The sequence below is a fragment of the Amblyomma maculatum genome, chromosome 7, assembly GCF_055883805.1.
Source record: "Amblyomma maculatum isolate TAMU_Amacu chromosome 7, ASM5588380v1, whole genome shotgun sequence".
Lineage (NCBI taxonomy): Eukaryota > Metazoa > Arthropoda > Arachnida > Ixodida > Ixodidae > Amblyomma > Amblyomma maculatum.
Window position 1 is genome coordinate 109044634 of NC_139350.1, and position 18437 is coordinate 109063070.

The 18437-nt window shown below is 48.9% G+C and overlaps 3 non-coding genes across 3 annotated transcripts; all 3 read left to right on the plus strand.

The window, feature by feature from the left end:
* Positions 1 to 5133: 5133 nt before the first annotated feature.
* LOC146184358 (U1 spliceosomal RNA) lies at positions 5134 to 5297 on the plus strand. The gene has a single exon (XR_014709003.1). It is a non-coding gene; the product is annotated as a U1 spliceosomal RNA (small nuclear RNA).
* Positions 5298 to 10792: 5495 nt separating this feature from the next.
* On the plus strand, positions 10793 to 10956 carry LOC146184359 (U1 spliceosomal RNA). The gene has a single exon (XR_014709004.1). It is a non-coding gene; the product is annotated as a U1 spliceosomal RNA (small nuclear RNA).
* A 5494-nt stretch (positions 10957 to 16450) lies between these two features.
* On the plus strand, positions 16451 to 16614 carry LOC146184360 (U1 spliceosomal RNA). Its single transcript, XR_014709005.1, has one exon. It is a non-coding gene; the product is annotated as a U1 spliceosomal RNA (small nuclear RNA).
* Positions 16615 to 18437: the final 1823 nt, after the last annotated feature.

Sequence of the window (18437 nt, forward strand, 5' to 3'; positions counted from 1 at the left end):
AATGAGATTCTTGTTGAGGGGGGAAGAGAAGGGGGGGGATTACACGGCCCTATAACTGTCTCCTGTACTTGCAGGGATACACCGCTACGGGGCCGAGTAGAGGGTAAGGGGGAATGAAAGAGGGGAGAGGAAGGGGGAGCGAAAGCGTTGTCGTTGGTAGTCAATGTCGAGGACCCCTGGAGAAAAATGCCAAACATGGAAGGGCAAACACTCGTACAACAAGGATTGGTGGATTTTGAAGCGGGGACGTGCCGCGCAAAGGAGAAAGCCTTCATGACATATGTAGAGATAATTATGAGGTTTAAAGAAAGGGGAAAAAAAAAAGAAAATCTGATAGGGAGATTTGGAATGTCATGGATGCTTATGCTAGCAGTTGGATGCGCGCGGTGGGAGGAGTGGGGCCTTGCAGAAGGGGCAAAGAGCCTTGTGGGATAATATAGGAGGAGATAAGATAATAATAATAATAAAAAATAATAATAATAATAAAAAAAAAAGTAGTCTGAGGGCATATTTGAAATGCGACAGATAGGCTGGGAAGGAAGGGCCTTTGCAGAGGTTGCATGGGACCTTATGGGATATATAAAGGAAGAATTGATGATAATAAACACCACAAAAAAAAAAAAAGAAGAGGGAGAAAAAAAAAGTCTGAGGGGATTATTTGAAATGCAGGAGATAGGGCCTTTGCAGAAGGTGGATGGGACCTTATGGAATATGTAACGGAGCAATTGATGATACTAAACAGACAAAAGAAAAAAAAAAAAAGAAGAGAGGGAAAAAAAAAGTAGTCTGAGGGCATTAGTTGAAATGCAACAGATAGGCCGTGAAGGAAGGGCCTTTGCAGAGGGTGGATGGGACCTTATGGGATATATAAAGGAAGAATTGATGATAATAAACACCACAAAAAAAAAAATAATAAGTGGAGGGAGAAAAAAAAAAAAAAGTAGTCTGAGGGGATTATTTGAGATGGAGGAGATAGGGCCTTTGCAGAAGGTGCATGGGACCTTATGGAATATGTAACGGAGGAATTGATAATGATAAACACACACACAGAAAAAAAAAAAAAGATTCTGTGGGCATTACATAAATTGGTAGAGATAAAAGTTAGACGATTTGCGGGCAGTTGGTTGCGCGCAGGAGTGAGAGAAGGTCCTTGTGCAAAAAGGCCTTATAGGACTTAAAGAAAAAAAAAAAACACAAACAGAATAATGATAATAAAAAAAAAATGGAACTGGTGCTATGCGGGGAATAGCGCGGGAGTGGCACACTGAATTGGTGAGAGTTGCTGGCAATAATTTGCGCACTAGGGGAAGATGGAAAGTGTTCACAGTTTTGCACTTAGTCCACTGTCCCGTAGGAATAACAGGAGCACTTTTAGGGCACTTTGCACTTTGTGGGGAGGGCCAGACGGGTGAAGGATCTCACATGTGTTAGCACAGGGAAGTCCAAGATTTCGGTAACCTTCCCGAAGGAGGTGTCGCGGTTGCGAGTACACAGGGCACATACACAGAACGTGTTCGAGTGTTTCTGCGTCACCGCACGACGCATACAGGGGAGACATTTCTCGTAGTCGGCTAGCGCGCACACCGGTCCAAACACATCCGATGCGGAGGCGCAACAGCAGAACATAGTCTCTCCGGGCGAAGAGGCGAGTATTAACTGCACGGAAGGGGTGGCCGCTGGCGATGCGAGGGTCAGGGTGGTGGGAAATGGTGTGTCGCGCGATTGCAAGACGAGCACAGTCATATGTAGTGTTGTCCGCGCACATGGGAACGGACGGGTGGTGGGCTGATCGAGCGAGCTCATCAGCAAGTTCGTTGCCCCCTATCCCACAGTGCGATGGGATCCATTGTAGGACTGTATCGCAGCCGGATTCGGCGAGGCGTTGGAAGTTGCGTGCGCATACTTGCAGTAGGCGAGGTCCTTGGGCCTGAAGCGCTGCCCTCGAATCGGTGAGAATGGCAGCATTTTTAATTTCAGGGCTTTCCAGGAGCAGGGTGGCTGCCAGATTGAGTGCAGCTATCTCAGCTGTTTGTGACGAGGAAGGGAAGTGTAGCCTGCATAATTTAGAGGTGTCCAAGTCGGGAATCACACATGCGGCAGCTGCGGATTTTTCTTGCTGACGGACTGACCCATCAGTAAAGATGAGGGTTCGGTGACGAAAATCCGTGTGAATTTTGGATGCGGCCTCTTGCTGAAGGGCGCATACGGGCGTGTTTCGTTTGCTCTTCACCCCTGGGAGACCCTGATAGATGCGGGGCGGGCAGATTTCATGTGGGGGTTGTGGAGCAGCAAGGGGCGGTGGAGAGGGGCCCAGTATCTCACGGAAGAGGCACATGACACGACCGATGCGTGTGTTAGGTTTGGCTGAAATTCTGCGAAGAAGTTCAGAGCCATCTTGTGCTCGGTGAAGCCGCTCGATGTGGTTGAGGGCAGTTTTGAGTGCTCTTAGTGAGAGGGGGATGTTGCGGGTTTCTGCATAGGTCGCTGCCACCTGAGATCCGTTGGGGAGACCATATATGTGTCGTATGGCGTTCCTATGGCATGTGTCCAGCCTTTTCCATTGGAGTGGGCTGAGGCTGAGCAGGGGAAGGGCATACAATGCTCTGGCTGAGGCGATCGCTTCATGGATTCTTGCACAGAGCGGGGGAGAGGCTCCTTCACCTTTGGCAAGGAGACGAAGCGCTAGTTTACCTATGCGCTTGGTGTCTGCGCACACTTTATCCACCGCAAGGCGCCAGGTGATGCGGGCATCAATTTTGAGGCCGAGGTAAACAACCGTTGTGCGCCAAGGCAGGGGGGTTCCGTCCAGGCGAAGAGGGCGTGTTTTGTTGCGGGCTGCAGCACCACGGGGATGGTAGAGCAGGGCTTCAGTTTTTTCGGCCGACACTGCGAGGCCGACACTGCGAATAAACGCGGTGACAGCATCGAGCGCACGCTGAAGGTCGCGAAGCGATGAGGCGTTGCTGCGGGTTGTTGATGAGGCGAACAGGGCAACATCGTCCGCATATACACACACACGCGCAAACTCGCGCTCAGCACGGGGGAGACACAAGGGTAGTTGGGCCAGCACGATGTTGAATAGGAAAGGGCTCAGCACACTTCCCTGAGGGACACCGCATGGCACTGGACGGGGGGCACTACAGGTGTTGCCCACCTTCACGGAGAGTGTTCGCTCGCTGAGGAACGCACTGACGAAGTTCAGGAGGCGGCCGGTGGCACCAATGTTTTTTAGCGCGTCGATCACTGCCCAGTGAGGAAGACAATCGAAGGCGCTTCTGATGTCGAGCAGGATGAGGTATCCCACTTGGCTGGTGTTGCGGGCGTTTTCAAGGGTGCTGACAACATCCGCAATGCAGTCAGCAGTTGCTCGTAAGGGGCGAAAACCACTCTGCTGAGGCGCCAAGCACCCGCTTTCCGTAGCAAGCCACTCCAGTCTGCGAACTCTCTGAACTCTCGCGAATACTCTGACTCTGAACCGCGCCGTAAGGGAAGGGAGGAAGGTGGGAGTGAAAGTGGAATGAGAGAAAGGGGAGCCGTTGTGGAGGGCTACGGAGTAATTTCGACCACCTGAGGATCTTTAACGTGCGCTGACATCGCACCAGCACACGGACGCCACTTCGTTTTGCCTCCATCGAAAAACGCAGCCGCCGTGGTCGGGTTCGGACCCGGGAACTCCGGCACAGTAGTCGGGCGCGTCTTACCACTGCATCACTCACTCACGGCGGGGGCCGTCTACGCCACGTGGTTTATTAGATTTGTTTAAACTGATAGGAATTATATTCGGAGCGAAGCGAAATACACGCAGATTTGCATGTGCTTTTTGTTAAATTGCCGAAATTAGGGTACTGTTTAGTATAGTACGAGAGACGCAGAATGCTCTAATTTCATTCGAAATAGTAATTGTCGTCTAAGCCAAGTGGTTTATAAGGAAAAACAAAAAACAAGTAAGCACGTATGCGTGCCACCTCCACAAGCTGCGTTGCCTGCTCGATTTCTGACGCTGCTTTCCCCACGTAGTCTTTGTACACTGTCTCCGAGTATGAAAGGGAACTATCAGTTTGCTCAAAAAGACGGTTCGTTTTATTTTCTCAAGTAAAGGCGAAAATTACTTTTGGACGTTACATTTATAATCAATAAAACACACAAAAAAGTATACTTGACACATAAACGACAGAGGAACGGGTAACTTAATGAATGGCATAACTTTGCTCCTTTTCATATTGAACAACCCTACGCAGACCGTGAGGGTTAACTTTTTCATATTTGCGCTATGTAAAGCAAGGCGAGGGTCGTGGATGAGCAAACAGGTCAGTGCGTTGAAAAGAAACAGGTAGAAAGGTGGTGAAATGAATTGAAAAAAAAAAAAAAAAAAAAAAAAAAACACGGCAGGTATAGAAAGCACGTTAAATCCTAGGACACTTAATGTATGTTAGCACGAAGAGGGAAATGGAGGTAGGGCGTGGTTAGCGGAATATCGGGAAGGAATACGGGACCTCTACAAAGAACGTGCGCAAAAAAAAGACAAGGAAAAAAGTTCGAAAGAAAAAGCCCGGAAAAGAGTAAAAAAAAGAAAAAACTGCTGAGAGGGCGAGGATTGTAGCCGTGACGCAGGTTCAACGTTACCCTTGTCAAGTGATAGTCCCGTGGCACACTACTACAATGCGATCGGAGTCCGTGACGCCACTTGCGAGACTCACGGGGATGGTTTCTTGCCGGAAACGCGCGAATCGCTGGGACTTTCTCCGGTACGAACTGCTTGGGGGCACGAACTCTGCACGCTCAATCGCTCAATACGCTGCAGTGCATTGCCGCAGTAGAGGAATGCGAGAAGTTGGAAGGCTGGTGAGGTGGCGCCACCACCCGTTAAACATGTCTATTAGCAACACTGAGACATACGCCAGCGTGTTGTGCGAGTTTGTAGCCTATTTTGTGCACATATAATGGTCAGTAGGCTTCTACAAAATAGTTTTGAATTAACAGCTTGAGAGTTCGCAAGAAAACATTTGTTATTCTCCGGGTGGACAAGCAACACGGAGCAGGGAGAGGCACGTTCTTTTATTTCCCAACGGTCGTAACTTGAGCAGAAGGCGGTGTCTCTGTAGGTTGCCTCCGCGGCAGAGACGTCGTCCAAGCATACTTACCTGGTGCCGAGGCTACCGTGATCAGCAAGGCGGTGCCTCCAGGGAGAGGTGCGGGCATTGCACTACGCTCGTGCTGACCCCTGCCACTACCCCAAACTGGGGCAGATGGGGCATGCAATTTTTGGTAGTGGGGGACTGCGTTCGCGCTTTCCCCCTCGCTATACCATCAAAAGTCAGATTTTATAACTCATCGGCGGCTGTTTTGGTGCTGCTCCGTTGCAGGCACTTCGGTAATGCGAGGTCGTTCGCTTAAGGAGAGTTTAGTTACGTAATAATTCAGATCATAAATAGATAAACCTCGTGGAATGCACAGGTTTGCTTAGTAAGAAATGACCTTCAGCAGTCTATTTCGGATATTAAGTATCAGGGGAATCCCTCCTCTCCTCTATCATTTGCCTCTTATCGGCGTTAATTAGTCGCACTTTATCCGCCTAGAGCAAGTTTGTAGGTACACCATCGCTACTGTCGCTGGAAGAAAAAGGCGCAGTATCTGTCACACTTGCTCTGTGTGACAGATAATAATAATGAGATTCTTGTTGAGGGGGGAAGAGAAGGGGGGGGATTACACGGCCCTATAACTGTCTCCTGTACTTGCAGGGATACACCGCTACGGGGCCGAGTAGAGGGTAAGGGGGAATGAAAGAGGGGAGAGGAAGGGGGAGCGAAAGCGTTGTCGTTGGTAGTCAATGTCGAGGACCCCTGGAGAAAAATGCCAAACATGGAAGGGCAAACACTCGTACAACAAGGATTGGTGGATTTTGAAGCGGGGACGTGCCGCGCAAAGGAGAAAGCCTTCATGACATATGTAGAGATAATTATGAGGTTTAAAGAAAGGGAAAAAAAAAAAAGAAAATCTGATAGGGAGATTTGGAATGTCATGGATGCTTATGCTAGCAGTTGGATGCGCGCGGTGGGAGGAGTGGGGCCTTGCAGAAGGGGCAAAGAGCCTTGTGGGATAATATAGGAGGAGATAAGATAATAATAATAATAAAAAATAATAATTATAATAAAAAAAAAGTAGTCTGAGGGCATATTTGAAATGCGACAGATAGGCTGGGAAGGAAGGGCCTTTGCAGAGGTTGCATGGGACCTTATGGGATATATAAAGGAAGAATTGATGATAATAAACACCACAAAAAAAAAAAAGAAGAGGGAGAAAAAAAAAGTCTGAGGGGATTATTTGAAATGCAGGAGATAGGGCCTTTGCAGAAGGTGGATGGGACCTTATGGAATATGTAACGGAGCAATTGATGATACTAAACAGACAAAAGAAAAAAAAAAAAAGAAGAGAGGGAAAAAAAAAGTAGTCTGAGGGCATTAGTTGAAATGCAACAGATAGGCTGTGAAGGAAGGGCCTTTGCAGAGGGTGGATGGGACCTTATGGGATATATAAAGGAAGAATTGATGATAATAAACACCACAAAAAAAAAAAAATAATAAGTGGAGGGAGAAAAAAAAAAAAAAAGTAGTCTGAGGGGATTATTTGAGATGGAGGAGATAGGGCCTTTGCAGAAGGTGCATGGGACCTTATGGAATATGTAACGGAGGAATTGATAATGATAAACACACACACAGAAAAAAAAAAAAAAAGATTCTGTGGGCATTACATAAATTGGTAGAGATAAAAGTTAGACGATTTGCGGGCAGTTGGTTGCGCGCAGGAGTGAGAGAAGGTCCTTGTGCAAAAAGGCCTTATAGGACTTAAAGAAAAAAAAAAAAACACAAACAGAATAATGATAATAAAAAAAAAAATGGAACTGGTGCTATGCGGGGAATAGCGCGGGAGTGGCACACTGAATTGGTGAGAGTTGCTGGCAATAATTTGCGCACTAGGGGAAGATGGAAAGTGTTCACAGTTTTGCACTTAGTCCACTGTCCCGTAGGAATAACAGGAGCACTTTTAGGGCACTTTGCACTTTGTGGGGAGGGCCAGACGGGTGAAGGATCTCACATGTGTTAGCACAGGGAAGTCCAAGATTTCGGTAACCTTCCCGAAGGAGGTGTCGCGGTTGCGAGTACACAGGGCACATACACAGAACGTGTTCGAGTGTTTCTGCGTCACCGCACGACGCATACAGGGGAGACATTTCTCGTAGTCGGCTAGCGCGCACACCGGTCCAAACACATCCGATGCGGAGGCGCAACAGCAGAACATAGTCTCTCCGGGCGAAGAGGCGAGTATTAACTGCACGGAAGGGGTGGCCGCTGGCGATGCGAGGGTCAGGGTGGTGGGAAATGGTGTGTCGCGCGATTGCAAGACGAGCACAGTCATATGTAGTGTTGTCCGCGCACATGGGAACGGACGGGTGGTGGGCTGATCGAGCGAGCTCATCAGCAAGTTCGTTGCCCCCTATCCCACAGTGCGATGGGATCCATTGTAGGACTGTATCGCAGCCGGATTCGGCGAGGCGTTGGAAGTTGCGTGCGCATACTTGCAGTAGGCGAGGTCCTTGGGCCTGAAGCGCTGCCCTCGAATCGGTGAGAATGGCAGCATTTTTAATTTCAGGGCTTTCCAGGAGCAGGGTGGCTGCCAGATTGAGTGCAGCTATCTCAGCTGTTTGTGACGAGGAAGGGAAGTGTAGCCTGCATAATTTAGAGGTGTCCAAGTCGGGAATCACACATGCGGCAGCTGCGGATTTTTCTTGCTGACGGACTGACCCATCAGTAAAGATGAGGGTTCGGTGACGAAAATCCGTGTGAATTTTGGATGCGGCCTCTTGCTGAAGGGCGCATACGGGCGTGTTTCGTTTGCTCTTCACCCCTGGGAGACCCTGATAGATGCGGGGCGGGCAGATTTCATGTGGGGGTTGTGGAGCAGCAAGGGGCGGTGGAGAGGGGCCCAGTATCTCACGGAAGAGGCACATGACACGACTGATGCGTGTGTTAGGTTTGGCTGAAATTCTGCGAAGAAGTTCAGAGCCATCTTGTGCTCGGTGAAGCCGCTCGATGTGGTTGAGGGCAGTTTTGAGTGCTCTTAGTGAGAGGGGGATGTTGCGGGTTTCTGCATAGGTCGCTGCCACCTGAGATCCGTTGGGGAGACCATATATGTGTCGTATGGCGTTCCTATGGCATGTGTCCAGCCTTTTCCATTGGAGTGGGCTGAGGCTGAGCAGGGGAAGGGCATACAATGCTCTGGCTGAGGCGATCGCTTCATGGATTCTTGCACAGAGCGGGGGAGAGGCTCCTTCACCTTTGGCAAGGAGACGAAGCGCTAGTTTACCTATGCGCTTGGTGTCTGCGCACACTTTATCCACCGCAAGGCGCCAGGTGATGCGGGCATCAATTTTGAGGCCGAGGTAAACAACCGTTGTGCGCCAAGGCAGGGGGGTTCCGTCCAGGCGAAGAGGGCGTGTTTTGTTGCGGGCTGCAGCACCACGGGGATGGTAGAGCAGGGCTTCAGTTTTTTCGGCCGACACTGCGAGGCCGACACTGCGAATAAACGCGGTGACAGCATCGAGCGCACGCTGAAGGTCGCGAAGCGATGAGGCGTTGCTGCGGGTTGTTGATGAGGCGAACAGGGCAACATCGTCCGCATATACACACACACGCGCAAACTCGCGCTCAGCACGGGGGAGACACAAGGGTAGTTGGGCCAGCACGATGTTGAATAGGAAAGGGCTCAGCACACTTCCCTGAGGGACACCGCATGGCACTGGACGGGGGGCACTACAGGTGTTGCCCACCTTCACGGAGAGTGTTCGCTCGCTGAGGAACGCACTGACGAAGTTCAGGAGGCGGCCGGTGGCACCAATGTTTTTTAGCGCGTCGATCACTGCCCAGTGAGGAAGACAATCGAAGGCGCTTCTGATGTCGAGCAGGATGAGGTATCCCACTTGGCTGGTGTTGCGGGCGTTTTCAAGGGTGCTGACAACATCCGCAATGCAGTCAGCAGTTGCTCGTAAGGGGCGAAAACCACTCTGCTGAGGCGCCAAGCACCCGCTTTCCGTAGCAAGCCACTCCAGTCTGCGAACTCTCTGAACTCTCGCGAATACTCTGACTCTGAACCGCGCCGTAAGGGAAGGGAGGAAGGTGGGAGTGAAAGTGGAATGAGAGAAAGGGGAGCCGTTGTGGAGGGCTACGGAGTAATTTCGACCACCTGAGGATCTTTAACGTGCGCTGACATCGCACCAGCACACGGACGCCACTTCGTTTTGCCTCCATCGAAAAACGCAGCCGCCGTGGTCGGGTTCGGACCCGGGAACTCCGGCACAGTAGTCGGGCGCGTCTTACCACTGCATCACTCACTCACGGCGGGGGCCGTCTACGCCACGTGGTTTATTAGATTTGTTTAAACTGATAGGAATTATATTCGGAGCGAAGCGAAATACACGCAGATTTGCATGTGCTTTTTGTTAAATTGCCGAAATTAGGGTACTGTTTAGTATAGTACGAGAGACGCAGAATGCTCTAATTTCATTCGAAATAGTAATTGTCGTCTAAGCCAAGTGGTTTATAAGGAAAAACAAAAAACAAGTAAGCACGTATGCGTGCCACCTCCACAAGCTGCGTTGCCTGCTCGATTTCTGACGCTGCTTTCCCCACGTAGTCTTTGTACACTGTCTCCGAGTATGAAAGGGAACTATCAGTTTGCTCAAAAAGACGGTTCGTTTTATTTTCTCAAGTAAAGGCGAAAATTACTTTTGGACGTTACATTTATAATCAATAAAACACACAAAAAAGTATACTTGACACATAAACGACAGAGGAACGGGTAACTTAATGAATGGCATAACTTTGCTCCTTTTCATATTGAACAACCCTACGCAGACCGTGAGGGTTAACTTTTTCATATTTGCGCTATGTAAAGCAAGGCGAGGGTCGTGGATGAGCAAACAGGTCAGTGCGTTGAAAAGAAACAGGTAGAAAGGTGGTGAAATGAATTGAAAAAAAAAAAAAAAACACGGCAGGTATAGAAAGCACGTTAAATCCTAGGACACTTAATGTATGTTAGCACGAAGAGGGAAATGGAGGTAGGGCGTGGTTAGCGGAATATCGGGAAGGAATACGGGACCTCTACAAAGAACGTGCGCAAAAAAAAGACAAGGAAAAAAGTTCGAAAGAAAAAGCCCGGAAAAGAGTAAAAAAAAGAAAAAACTGCTGAGAGGGCGAGGATTGTAGCCGTGACGCAGGTTCAACGTTACCCTTGTCAAGTGATAGTCCCGTGGCACACTACTACAATGCGATCGGAGTCCGTGACGCCACTTGCGAGACTCACGGGGATGGTTTCTTGCCGGAAACGCGCGAATCGCTGGGACTTTCTCCGGTACGAACTGCTTGGGGGCACGAACTCTGCACGCTCAATCGCTCAATACGCTGCAGTGCATTGCCGCAGTAGAGGAATGCGAGAAGTTGGAAGGCTGGTGAGGTGGCGCCACCACCCGTTAAACATGTCTATTAGCAACACTGAGACATACGCCAGCGTGTTGTGCGAGTTTGTAGCCTATTTTGTGCACATATAATGGTCAGTAGGCTTCTACAAAATAGTTTTGAATTAACAGCTTGAGAGTTCGCAAGAAAACATTTGTTATTCTCCGGGTGGACAAGCAACACGGAGCAGGGAGAGGCACGTTCTTTTATTTCCCAACGGTCGTAACTTGAGCAGAAGGCGGTGTCTCTGTAGGTTGCCTCCGCGGCAGAGACGTCGTCCAAGCATACTTACCTGGTGCCGAGGCTACCGTGATCAGCAAGGCGGTGCCTCCAGGGAGAGGTGCGGGCATTGCACTACGCTCGTGCTGACCCCTGCCACTACCCCAAACTGGGGCAGATGGGGCATGCAATTTTTGGTAGTGGGGGACTGCGTTCGCGCTTTCCCCCTCGCTATACCATCAAAAGTCAGATTTTATAACTCATCGGCGGCTGTTTTGGTGCTGCTCCGTTGCAGGCACTTCGGTAATGCGAGGTCGTTCGCTTAAGGAGAGTTTAGTTACGTAATAATTCAGATCATAAATAGATAAACCTCGTGGAATGCACAGGTTTGCTTAGTAAGAAATGACCTTCAGCAGTCTATTTCGGATATTAAGTATCAGGGGAATCCCTCCTCTCCTCTATCATTTGCCTCTTATCGGCGTTAATTAGTCGCACTTTATCCGCCTAGAGCAAGTTTGTAGGTACACCATCGCTACTGTCGCTGGAAGAAAAAGGCGCAGTATCTGTCACACTTGCTCTGTGTGACAGATAATAATAATGAGATTCTTGTTGAGGGGGGAAGAGAAGGGGGGGGATTACACGGCCCTATAACTGTCTCCTGTACTTGCAGGGATACACCGCTACGGGGCCGAGTAGAGGGTAAGGGGGAATGAAAGAGGGGAGAGGAAGGGGGAGCGAAAGCGTTGTCGTTGGTAGTCAATGTCGAGGACCCCTGGAGAAAAATGCCAAACATGGAAGGGCAAACACTCGTACAACAAGGATTGGTGGATTTTGAAGCGGGGACGTGCCGCGCAAAGGAGAAAGCCTTCATGACATATGTAGAGATAATTATGAGGTTTAAAGAAAGGGAAAAAAAAAAAAAGAAAATCTGATAGGGAGATTTGGAATGTCATGGATGCTTATGCTAGCAGTTGGATGCGCGCGGTGGGAGGAGTGGGGCCTTGCAGAAGGGGCAAAGAGCCTTGTGGGATAATATAGGAGGAGATAAGATAATAATAATAATAAAAAATAATAATAATAATAAAAAAAAAGTAGTCTGAGGGCATATTTGAAATGCGACAGATAGGCTGGGAAGGAAGGGCCTTTGCAGAGGTTGCATGGGACCTTATGGGATATAGAAAGGAAGAATTGATGATAATAAACACCACAAAAAAAAAAAAAAAAAAGAGGGAGAAAAAAAAAGTCTGAGGGGATTATTTGAAATGCAGGAGATAGGGCCTTTGCAGAAGGTGGATGGGACCTTATGGAATATGTAACGGAGCAATTGATGATACTAAACAGACAAAAGAAAAAAAAAAAAGAAGAGAGGGAAAAAAAAAGTAGTCTGAGGGCATTAGTTGAAATGCAACAGATAGGCTGTGAAGGAAGGGCCTTTGCAGAGGGTGGATGGGACCTTATGGGATATATAAAGGAAGAATTGATGATAATAAACACCACAAAAAAAAAAATAATAAGTGGAGGGAGAAAAAAAAAAAAAAAGTAGTCTGAGGGGATTATTTGAGATGGAGGAGATAGGGCCTTTGCAGAAGGTGCATGGGACCTTATGGAATATGTAACGGAGGAATTGATAATGATAAACACACACACAGAAAAAAAAAAAAAAAGATTCTGTGGGCATTACATAAATTGGTAGAGATAAAAGTTAGACGATTTGCGGTCAGTTGGTTGCGCGCAGGAGTGAGAGAAGGTCCTTGTGCAAAAAGGCCTTATAGGACTTAAAGAAAAAAAAAACACAAACAGAATAATGATAATAAAAAAAAAAAATGGAACTGGTGCTATGCGGGGAATAGCGCGGGAGTGGCACACTGAATTGGTGAGAGTTGCTGGCAATAATTTGCGCACTAGGGGAAGATGGAAAGTGTTCACAGTTTTGCACTTAGTCCACTGTCCCGTAGGAATAACAGGAGCACTTTTAGGGCACTTTGCACTTTGTGGGGAGGGCCAGACGGGTGAAGGATCTCACATGTGTTAGCACAGGGAAGTCCAAGATTTCGGTAACCTTCCCGAAGGAGGTGTCGCGGTTGCGAGTACACAGGGCACATACACAGAACGTGTTCGAGTGTTTCTGCGTCACCGCACGACGCATACAGGGGAGACATTTCTCGTAGTCGGCTAGCGCGCACACCGGTCCAAACACATCCGATGCGGAGGCGCAACAGCAGAACATAGTCTCTCCGGGCGAAGAGGCGAGTATTAACTGCACGGAAGGGGTGGCCGCTGGCGATGCGAGGGTCAGGGTGGTGGGAAATGGTGTGTCGCGCGATTGCAAGACGAGCACAGTCATATGTAGTGTTGTCCGCGCACATGGGAACGGACGGGTGGTGGGCTGATCGAGCGAGCTCATCAGCAAGTTCGTTGCCCCCTATCCCACAGTGCGATGGGATCCATTGTAGGACTGTATCGCAGCCGGATTCGGCGAGGCGTTGGAAGTTGCGTGCGCATACTTGCAGTAGGCGAGGTCCTTGGGCCTGAAGCGCTGCCCTCGAATCGGTGAGAATGGCAGCATTTTTAATTTCAGGGCTTTCCAGGAGCAGGGTGGCTGCCAGATTGAGTGCAGCTATCTCAGCTGTTTGTGACGAGGAAGGGAAGTGTAGCCTGCATAATTTAGAGGTGTCCAAGTCGGGAATCACACATGCGGCAGCTGCGGATTTTTCTTGCTGACGGACTGACCCATCAGTAAAGATGAGGGTTCGGTGACGAAAATCCGTGTGAATTTTGGATGCGGCCTCTTGCTGAAGGGCGCATACGGGCGTGTTTCGTTTGCTCTTCACCCCTGGGAGACCCTGATAGATGCGGGGCGGGCAGATTTCATGTGGGGGTTGTGGAGCAGCAAGGGGCGGTGGAGAGGGGCCCAGTATCTCACGGAAGAGGCACATGACACGACCGATGCGTGTGTTAGGTTTGGCTGAAATTCTGCGAAGAAGTTCAGAGCCATCTTGTGCTCGGTGAAGCCGCTCGATGTGGTTGAGGGCAGTTTTGAGTGCTCTTAGTGAGAGGGGGATGTTGCGGGTTTCTGCATAGGTCGCTGCCACCTGAGATCCGTTGGGGAGACCATATATGTGTCGTATGGCGTTCCTATGGCATGTGTCCAGCCTTTTCCATTGGAGTGGGCTGAGGCTGAGCAGGGGAAGGGCATACAATGCTCTGGCTGAGGCGATCGCTTCATGGATTCTTGCACAGAGCGGGGGAGAGGCTCCTTCACCTTTGGCAAGGAGACGAAGCGCTAGTTTACCTATGCGCTTGGTGTCTGCGCACACTTTATCCACCGCAAGGCGCCAGGTGATGCGGGCATCAATTTTGAGGCCGAGGTAAACAACCGTTGTGCGCCAAGGCAGGGGGGTTCCGTCCAGGCGAAGAGGGCGTGTTTTGTTGCGGGCTGCAGCACCACGGGGATGGTAGAGCAGGGCTTCAGTTTTTTCGGCCGACACTGCGAGGCCGACACTGCGAATAAACGCGGTGACAGCATCGAGCGCACGCTGAAGGTCGCGAAGCGATGAGGCGTTGCTGCGGGTTGTTGATGAGGCGAACAGGGCAACATCGTCCGCATATACACACACACGCGCAAACTCGCGCTCAGCACGGGGGAGACACAAGGGTAGTTGGGCCAGCACGATGTTGAATAGGAAAGGGCTCAGCACACTTCCCTGAGGGACACCGCATGGCACTGGACGGGGGGCACTACAGGTGTTGCCCACCTTCACGGAGAGTGTTCGCTCGCTGAGGAACGCACTGACGAAGTTCAGGAGGCGGCCGGTGGCACCAATGTTTTTTAGCGCGTCGATCACTGCCCAGTGAGGAAGACAATCGAAGGCGCTTCTGATGTCGAGCAGGATGAGGTATCCCACTTGGCTGGTGTTGCGGGCGTTTTCAAGGGTGCTGACAACATCCGCAATGCAGTCAGCAGTTGCTCGTAAGGGGCGAAAACCACTCTGCTGAGGCGCCAAGCACCCGCTTTCCGTAGCAAGCCACTCCAGTCTGCGAACTCTCTGAACTCTCGCGAATACTCTGACTCTGAACCGCGCCGTAAGGGAAGGGAGGAAGGTGGGAGTGAAAGTGGAATGAGAGAAAGGGGAGCCGTTGTGGAGGGCTACGGAGTAATTTCGACCACCTGAGGATCTTTAACGTGCGCTGACATCGCACCAGCACACGGACGCCACTTCGTTTTGCCTCCATCGAAAAACGCAGCCGCCGTGGTCGGGTTCGGACCCGGGAACTCCGGCACAGTAGTCGGGCGCGTCTTACCACTGCATCACTCACTCACGGCGGGGGCCGTCTACGCCACGTGGTTTATTAGATTTGTTTAAACTGATAGGAATTATATTCGGAGCGAAGCGAAATACACGCAGATTTGCATGTGCTTTTTGTTAAATTGCCGAAATTAGGGTACTGTTTAGTATAGTACGAGAGACGCAGAATGCTCTAATTTCATTCGAAATAGTAATTGTCGTCTAAGCCAAGTGGTTTATAAGGAAAAACAAAAAACAAGTAAGCACGTATGCGTGCCACCTCCACAAGCTGCGTTGCCTGCTCGATTTCTGACGCTGCTTTCCCCACGTAGTCTTTGTACACTGTCTCCGAGTATGAAAGGGAACTATCAGTTTGCTCAAAAAGACGGTTCGTTTTATTTTCTCAAGTAAAGGCGAAAATTACTTTTGGACGTTACATTTATAATCAATAAAACACACAAAAAAGTATACTTGACACATAAACGACAGAGGAACGGGTAACTTAATGAATGGCATAACTTTGCTCCTTTTCATATTGAACAACCCTACGCAGACCGTGAGGGTTAACTTTTTCATATTTGCGCTATGTAAAGCAAGGCGAGGGTCGTGGATGAGCAAACAGGTCAGTGCGTTGAAAAGAAACAGGTAGAAAGGTGGTGAAATGAATTGAAAAAAAAAAAAAAAACACGGCAGGTATAGAAAGCACGTTAAATCCTAGGACACTTAATGTATGTTAGCACGAAGAGGGAAATGGAGGTAGGGCGTGGTTAGCGGAATATCGGGAAGGAATACGGGACCTCTACAAAGAACGTGCGCAAAAAAAAGACAAGGAAAAAAGTTCGAAAGAAAAAGCCCGGAAAAGAGTAAAAAAAAGAAAAAACTGCTGAGAGGGCGAGGATTGTAGCCGTGACGCAGGTTCAACGTTACCCTTGTCAAGTGATAGTCCCGTGGCACACTACTACAATGCGATCGGAGTCCGTGACGCCACTTGCGAGACTCACGGGGATGGTTTCTTGCCGGAAACGCGCGAATCGCTGGGACTTTCTCCGGTACGAACTGCTTGGGGGCACGAACTCTGCACGCTCAATCGCTCAATACGCTGCAGTGCATTGCCGCAGTAGAGGAATGCGAGAAGTTGGAAGGCGTGTGAGGTGGCGCCACCACCCGTTAAACATGTCTATTAGCAACACTGAGACATACGCCAGCGTGTTGTGCGAGTTTGTAGCCTATTTTGTGCACATATAATGGTCAGTAGGCTTCTACAAAATAGTTTTGAATTAACAGCTTGAGAGTTCGCAAGAAAACATTTGTTATTCTCCGGGTGGACAAGCAACACGGAGCAGGGAGAGGCACGTTCTTTTATTTCCCAACGGTCGTAACTTGAGCAGAAGGCGGTGTCTCTGTAGGTTGCCTCCGCGGCAGAGACGTCGTCCAAGCATACTTACCTGGTGCCGAGGCTACCGTGATCAGCAAGGCGGTGCCTCCAGGGAGAGGTGCGGGCATTGCACTACGCTCGTGCTGACCCCTGCCACTACCCCAAACTGGGGCAGATGGGGCATGCAATTTTTGGTAGTGGGGGACTGCGTTCGCGCTTTCCCCCTCGCTATACCATCAAAAGTCAGATTTTATAACTCATCGGCGGCTGTTTTGGTGCTGCTCCGTTGCAGGCACTTCGGTAATGCGAGGTCGTTCGCTTAAGGAGAGTTTAGTTACGTAATAATTCAGATCATAAATAGATAAACCTCGTGGAATGCACAGGTTTGCTTAGTAAGAAATGACCTTCAGCAGTCTATTTCGGATATTAAGTATCAGGGGAATCCCTCCTCTCCTCTATCATTTGCCTCTTATCGGCGTTAATTAGTCGCACTTTATCCGCCTAGAGCAAGTTTGTAGGTACACCATCGCTACTGTCGCTGGAAGAAAAAGGCGCAGTATCTGTCACACTTGATCTGTGTGACAGATAATAATAATGAGATTCTTGTTGAGGGGGGAAGAGAAGGGGGGGGATTACACGGCCCTATAACTGTCTCCTGTACTTGCAGGGATACACCGCTACGGGGCCGAGTAGAGGGTAAGGGGGAATGAAAGAGGGGAGAGGAAGGGGGAGCGAAAGCGTTGTCGTTGGTAGTCAATGTCGAGGACCCCTGGAGAAAAATGCCAAACATGGAAGGGCAAACACTCGTACAACAAGGATTGGTGGATTTTGAAGCGGGGACGTGCCGCGCAAAGGAGAAAGCCTTCATGACATATGTAGAGATAATTATGAGGTTTAAAGAAAGGGAAAAAAAAAAAAGAAAATCTGATAGGGAGATTTGGAATGTCATGGATGCTTATGCTAGCAGTTGGATGCGCGCGGTGGGAGGAGTGGGGCCTTGCAGAAGGGGCAAAGAGCCTTGTGGGATAATATAGGAGGAGATAAGATAATAATAATAATAAAAAATAATAATAATAATAAAAAAAAAGTAGTCTGAGGGCATATTTGAAATGCGACAGATAGGCTGGGAAGGAAGGGCCTTTGCAGAGGTTGCATGGGACCTTATGGGATATAGAAAGGAAGAATTGATGATAATAAACACCACAAAAAAAAAAAAAAGAAGAGGGAGAAAAAAAAAGTCTGAGGGGATTATTTGAAATGCAGGAGATAGGGCCTTTGCAGAAGGTGGATGGGACCTTATGGAATATGTAACGGAGCAATTGATGATACTAAACAGACAAAAGAAAAAAAAAAAAAGAAGAGAGGGAAAAAAAAAGTAGTCTGAGGGCATTAGTTGAAATGCAACAGATAGGCTGTGAAGGAAGGGCCTTTGCAGAGGGTGGATGGGACCTTATGGGATATATAAAGGAAGAATTGATGATAATAAACACCACAAAAAAAAAAATAATAAGTGGAGGGAGAAAAAAAAAAAAAAGTAGTCTGAGGGGATTATTTGAGATGGAGGAGATAGGGCCTTTGCAGAAGGTGCATGGGACCTTATGGAATATGTAACGGAGGAATTGATAATGATAAACACACACACAGAAAAAAAAAAAAAAAGATTCTGTGGGCATTACATAAATTGGTAGAGATAAAAGTTAGACGATTTGCGGTCAGTTGGTTGCGCGCAGGAGTGAGAGAAGGTCCTTGTGCAAAAAGGCCTTATAGGACTTAAAGAAAAAAAAAAACACAAACAGAATAATGATAATAAAAAAAAAATGGAACTGGTGCTATGCGGGGAATAGCGCGGGAGTGGCACACTGAATTGGTGAGAGTTGCTGGCAATAATTTGCGCACTAGGGGAAGATGGAAAGTGTTCACAGTTTTGCACTTAGTCCACTGTCCCGTAGGAATAACAGGAGCACTTTTAGGGCACTTTGCACTTTGTGGGGAGGGCCAGACGGGTGAAGGATCTCACATGTGTTAGCACAGGGAAGTCCAAGATTTCGG